This window comes from Oncorhynchus mykiss, chromosome 16, assembly GCF_057628025.1.
Source record: "Oncorhynchus mykiss isolate SJ-2025 chromosome 16, ASM5762802v1, whole genome shotgun sequence".
Taxonomy (NCBI): Eukaryota; Metazoa; Chordata; class Actinopteri; order Salmoniformes; family Salmonidae; genus Oncorhynchus; species Oncorhynchus mykiss.
The window spans coordinates 9440001-9446952 of NC_143037.1; the positions used below are offsets into that span (position 1 = coordinate 9440001).

Sequence of the window (6952 nt, forward strand, 5' to 3'; positions counted from 1 at the left end):
AAAGTAGCTTGGACACGAAAATCAGAAAAGCAATCAAATAAATTGCTTACCTTTGATGATCTTCGGATGTTTTCACTCACGAGACTCTCAGTTACACAATAAATGTTCCTTTTGTTCCATAAAGATTATTTTATGTCCAAAATACCTCTTACCCTTACCTTTTACCCTTGTAGGATGGCCAGAATTAGGGTGACTAAATCAATGGAGGCCAGAGAAGAAAAGTGGTCATGAATCAGGAGAATTGCATCAGCTAGGCTGGTTTCTTCTATTAACTCATCATCGGATTTCAAAAATACTCAATTAATACTCCATTAATCAGTCATTTAAGCTATTTGTTTTTGGATGAAAAGTGTCTGTCTTTGCCCTCAATGGCCTCCATGTGTTTATAATGTGAGTCCGAGGTGCCGGACTCAACAACAGTTACACACACACACACACACACACACACACACACACACACACACACACACACACACACACACACACACACACACACACAAATCAAAATCAAATCAAATGTATTTTTATAGCCCTTCGTACATCAGCTGATATCTCAAAATGCTGTACAGAAACCCAGCCTAAAACCCCAAACAGCAAGCAATGGAGGTGTAGAAGCACGGTGGCTAGGAAAAACTCCATAGAAATGCCAAAACCTAGGATGAAACCTAGAGAGGAACCAGGCTATGTGGGGTGGCCAGTCCTCTTCTGGCTGTGCCGGGTGGAGATTATAACAGAACATGGCCAAGATGTTCAAATGTTCATAAATGACCAGCATGGTCAAATAATAATAATGACAGGCAGAACAGTTGAAACTGGAGCAGCAGCATGGCCAGGTGGACTGGGGACAGCAAGGAGTCATCATGCCAGGTAGTCCTGAGGCATGGTCCTAGGGCTCAGGTCCTCCGAGAGAGAGAAAGAAAGAGAGAAAGAGAGAATTAGAGAGAGCATACTTAAATTCACACAGGACACCGGATAGGACAGGAAAAGTACTCCAGATATAACAAACTGACCCTAGCCCCCCGACACATAAACTACTGCAGCAAAAATACTGGAGGCTGAGACAGGAGGGGTCAGGAGACACTGTGGCCCCATCCGAGGACACCCCCGGACAGGTCCAAACAGGAAGGATATAACCCCACCCACTTTGCCAAAGCACAGCCCCCACACCACTAGAGGGATATCTTCAACCACCAACTTACCATCCTGAGACAAGGCCGAGTATAGCCCACAAAGATCTCTGCCATGGCACAACCCAAGGGGGGCGCCAACCCAGACAGGAAGATCACATCAGTGACTCAACCCACTCAAGTGACGCACCCCTCCTAGGGACGGCATGAAAGAGCACCAGTAAGCCAGTGACTCAGCCCCTGTAATAGGGCTAGAGGCAGAGAATCCCAGTGGAAAGAGGGGAACCGGCCAGGCAGAGACAGGAAGGGCGGTTCGTTGCTCGAGAGTCTTTCCGTTCACCTTCACACTCCTGGGCCAGACTACACTCAATCATATGACCCACTGAAGAGATGAGTCTTCAGTAAAGGCTTAAAGGTTGAGACCGAGTTTGCGTCTCTTACATGGGTAGGCAGACCGTTCCATAAAAATTGAGCTCTATAGGAGAAAGCCCTGCCTCCAGCTGTTTGCTTAGAAATTCTAGGGACAATTAGGAGGCCTGCGTCTTGTGACCGTAGCGTACGTGTAGGCATGTACGGCAGGACCAAATCAGAAATATAGGTAGGAGCAAGCCCATGTAATGCTTTGTAGGTTAGCAGTAAAACCTTGAAATCAGTCCTTGCCTTGACAGGAAGACAGTGTAGGGAGGCTAGCACTGGAGTAATATGATATTTTTTTGGGGTTCTAGTCAGGATTCACACACACACACACAACAACAACAACAACAACAACAACAACAACAACATCACTCACACTTACTTCCGGTATTGGAGTTGTTGGTTTTGTGGGTCGGGCGAATGGGGCACCAGCATTATCCTCCTGAATCCTCCGAACGATGGCTGCAGAAGCTGGGGTCCTTGGGATATGTTGCCTCCTCTGGATTTGAGGCCTTTACCAATGCCTTGTCCAGCTCCTGAAGAAAGAGTTGTCTCCTCTGGAGCTTTCTTCTGTTCCAATCTGGGTTCAACGCCATCCAGATGACAAATGTATTATACGCCGAGATGTCCAAGATATAGAAGAATATCACAAGATGCCAGCGTAGGGTTCTTCTATTGCAGCTGTAGCCAGCTTGTCTAAATTGTCCACCACAAAAAGTTGTGGCATTGTAATCCATTATGATATCTGTTTTTTGATGTTCCTGACCATACATTTTCCCATCCCTATGCAGCGTACTCATAAATTCCAATTGTTTGCCTTTCTTTGGCACGTAAGAAACTGGGGATGTGTTGGCCATGAACACTAGAGGAATTGATAGGCTTGTTCCATGTATTCAACAGCTGAGGTGGGAGCTCTGGCTTGTTTTTTCATATTGTTTCTAGATTCTTCTTGAGGAGCTCCTGTCCCAGCTTGTGCGAGTGAAAAAGTTACCGCATGTGATGTTGTGGCCACGGAGTCCCTGTGTCACGTCCAGGACAACCTGCATCCCTTGGTTCTTCTCAGGGGCTCCTCCATCTGGCTTCCACGTATACAATTACAAGATCCACGCATATGAGGAAGCAGCATCACAGGCAGCCCAGATCTTGATTCCATATTATGCGGGTTTAGACGGTATGTACTGCCTGAAGGGGCAGCGGCCCCTAAATGGCATAAGCTGCTCATCAACATTAACATTTTGACCAGGGTTGTAAACAGTGGAAGGTGGTCCACCCACTTGTCCCACACTGACCTGATTGCAGCTAGCTGGTCTCTCTGCCGCCGAGCTGGTCTGGTGTCTCGGTTGTGTTGGAAATAATGGACGTTTTCCAGTTACATTGTTGCACAGAAAAGTTATCTGCCAGTTTCTGTATTCCACAGGGATTCTGTGGATCTGAAAACACCAGCATGTATGCATGTAAATGTGTTTGTTCCATTTCTTTCCATATCTCTCCAAAAATGCGCATTCCCTCCAAATTAGTGCAGTCCAGAAGTATTTTCTGGATGGTGTCTGGGAAAACTTAATGTCCTGTACATGAGTAATCTCCATCTGCATCGGCCCTGGTTGCATCCTTATCACATTGGCAGCCACGCGGGTGGCTCATTTCTTGGACAAGAAGACCATTCAATTTCACCATATTTTCACATCCATATTCTCCTCCTGTAGGCTGCTGATGAGCTGGTTGCTGACAAGCTGGTCCTGGGGCTGGCTGCTGACAGGCTGGTATTGGGGCTGGCTGCTGAAGGGCTGGTACTGGGGCTGGTTGCTGACAGGCTGGTACTGGGGCTGGCTGCTGAAGGGCTGGTACTGGGGCTGGCTGCTGACAGGCTGGTACTGGGGCTGGCTGCTGACAGGCTGGTACTGGGGCTGGTTGCTGACAGGCTGGGTGAGGGTCAATCTCATCCTCCTTCTTCTAACTCATTGTCAGACACCGAATTGACAGAGACATTATCCTCATATTCTGGAAAATCTTTGTCTTCCAAAGAGGAAGACTCTCCTTCCACACTCGCTTCTCTCTCTGCAAAAATTATTTGTATGGCCCTTTAAGCAGAGATTATTTTTTGCCATACTGATTGGGGTAAGGAGCCACACATGCAAAGCTATTTAATTGTTGTGTCCCTCCCCTAATTTGTACGTGGCTGGGGTAGAGTGTGGGAAAATACTGCTTTTCTTTACAATGTATCAAATGTATTGTAAAAACATTGTGCATGTTCCAGCAAGACATTGTGTAGTTTCACGCACTACAAACGGTAAAGATTGCGAGAAAAGCGGGAGACAGGCAGGGAGACAGACAGACAGGCAGGCAGGGAGACAGACAGACAGGCAGGGAGACAGACAGGTTCTGGGTGACATGTTGAAACAGCAGGCCCAAGGAGGAGGAAGACAGAGTGAAGGCTCACGTGCAAACCATTTAATTTCATTTTTACTTGTTTTCACCTACACACACACACACACACTTTTCCACACTTTTATTAGCCCCGATCACCACATATGTAATAAATATGTGTAGGGGGGGGGGCACAGTGTTCAATGAAAATGTGTTATTTTACGTTCTTCACAGAAAATGAGCCAATGAGTCTCAGGTTGAAAAAAATATTAACTGTATAATTTTTATTTTACTAAACATAGAAAATGGGTCCCACAGACCCGAAAACCACACAAAAGTTAAGTATAGGCACACATTTTACCAAATGATATACAGTACATGAATGCAGAACAGGCTGGGTAAATAACTCAGATGAAGGCGTGCTATGAAGGACAGCATCAGAGGGAGGGATGAGACGGGTCTGGAGGATAGTTCTGTTGGAATTGTGACAGACATGGTCTGTTTGATATTTTATTCATTATTTATGAATGTGGGTTTATTTTTGATGTACTGTATGTACTCTCTGTACAGTGTTATATATATATATATATATATATATATATATATATATATATATATATATATATATATATGTCACAACCTCTAGAATACGTGGGTTCTTATTTTTTGGATCCAAATAAATATTGCTAGTCACATGAAAATGACCCGAGTGTGTGCGTGTGTGAGTGTGTGAGTGTGTGCGTGTGTGGGTGTGTGCGTGTGTGGGTGTGTGCGTGTGTGAGTGTGTGCGTGTGTGATTACTTGCGAGAGTAACCTGGCTGTCCATTTTATTTTGCTGTCACACTATCAGCCGTCCTCTTACGCTATTTAATCAGCAGGCTTTGTGAAAGAGCCCCACCACCTGTGTGTGTCTGTGTGTGTCTGTGTCTGTGTGCTTATGAGTATCAAAGCAGATTGTTTTGTTCTCCTGTGGTTTTGAAAGGCACATCTGGACCCCATCAGACTGCTACTCCTTACCTCTGCCTGGAACTAAGGGCTGGATTCAATCCGTATCGCTGAAGTATAACGTAAGAGCCACGTTATCGCTGGATTGAAATGTAAAAGATAATGTATAAATATAAAGACTGCATTCATGGTCAACACTGCCCTTACGGGGAATAAAACACATGATTTCACATGTGGAAAAATCACATGAAAATGTTATTTCACGTGTAGTTTTGGAACACTTCGCATGTGATGATATTTCACATAACCTTTCACATGTGGATAAAGATGCCCTGCAAAGAAGTCGTTAGGGTGTCTGTGGAATGTCACAACACACTTTGATTTAACTGATTACACTGTATGTTAATTTAAACAGGGATTATTATTCAACATGTCCTCATCTGGGATTTGAACTCACAACCTCGTGGTTCTCAGCAGCCTGAGCTTCCTGTTACACCCAATCGAGAACTACCTTTACATTTTAATGCAGATCTTCTGTGATATGGATTGAATCCAGCGCTAAGGTGACGTAAGAGAGAAAGAGAGAGAGAACGCGAGAGAGAGAGAAGGTGAGAAAGACAGAGAGAAAGAGAGAGAGAACATGAGAAAGAGCGACAGAGAGAAAGAGACAGAGAACTTGTGAGAGAGAGGGAGAGTTAGAGAGAGAGAGAGAGAGAGAGAGAGAGAGTTAGAGAGAGAGAGGGAGAGAAAGAGACTGAGAACTTGTGAGAGAGAGAGAGACAGAGAGAGAGACAGAGACAGAGATAGAGTTAGAGAGAGAGAGAGAGAGAGAGAGAGAGAGAGAGAGTGAGAGAAAGAGACTGAGAACTTGTGAGAGAGAGAGAGAGAGTTAGAGAGAGGGAGAGAAAGAGACATAGAACTTGTGAGAGAGAGAGAGAGTTAGAGAGAGAGAGAGGGAGAGTTAGAGAGTGAGAGTTAGAGAGAGAGAGAGAGAGAGAGTGAGAGAAAGAGACTGAGGCAGATCAAGGCAAAGGGGGGAGACAGATTGAAGGCAAGGAAGAGACACGTGGCATGCTGGTAGGTAATTGCTCTCCAGCTGATGCTTCTACTTCATGTCCTATGCAGTGTTAAACTTCTGTGTGAGGTGATGGAGGACGTGATGACTTTATAGGAGGAGAGGAGAGGACAGAGCAGCAGGGGGCAGAGCAGAGAAAGACTGGCAGGGTAAGCCTGGCTTGGCCCTGCTAACTGACAGACAGACGTAACCACACAGGCTTCGTGGGTTCCACTAGGCCATTGGCTGTGTGTTATGACAAGGGACAGATAGGATACACTTTACGTAAACAGTGTTGTTATGTAAGCCGCTATGTGTGTGAGAATGTGGGGTCTCTGTGTGTATGTGACAGGGAGAGACTGAAGGAGGCGAAAGAGAGAGAACGAGATATAATGAATGAGAGAGCGAGAGAGAGAGAGAGAGCGAGAGAGAGAGAGAGAGAGACAGAGAGAGAGAAAGGGGATGAGAGAGAGAGAGAGAGAGAGAGAGAGAGAGAGAGAGACAGAGACAGAGAGAGAGAAAGGGGATGAGAGAAGGGGAAAGTGTGTTTAAGCTGTAAGATATTCGCGAGCCATTAAACACTGTCACTCTCCCGACTCTGGATGGTCCCAGATAACCCTGGAGAGACACCACACTCATTTAATCAAAGCTGTCAAGGACACTGGCCTGTTTCAGATGAACAAAACAGATTTTGTGTGGCTAGTGAAACCTTTAGGTCCAGACATCTGAAACAGTTTTGGAGACATTCTCCTCTCTTAGACACAACCACCTCAGACAAAACCTGTCAGTGTGGAGATTTGCCTGCCTGAGCCGGTATCCAATCGGCTCATCCTTGCAGACAATGCTGCTTTATAAGGAAATGTAACCGCGTTTTCAGAGAACACGTTCAAGGTAAAGGCCACAGACATCAGCACGTTGTGGTTTTTGGTTTGAATCCCGGGCCGTAGACTGCTGCTACCTAAAGGGCTGTGGAGGAAGTTAAATCAGCCCTTCTCTGTCTCACCTGAGTAGATAAACCATGAAGCAAAACGCCTCACCGTCGGGAGTC

At 45.6% G+C, this 6952-nt stretch overlaps 1 pseudogene; it reads left to right on the top strand.

Moving 5' to 3' along the window:
* LOC149976538 (uncharacterized) overlaps window positions 1-2975 on the top strand; it is an 18444-nt pseudogene extending 15469 nt beyond the window's left edge.
* The last annotated feature ends 3977 nt before the right edge of the window (window positions 2976-6952 follow it).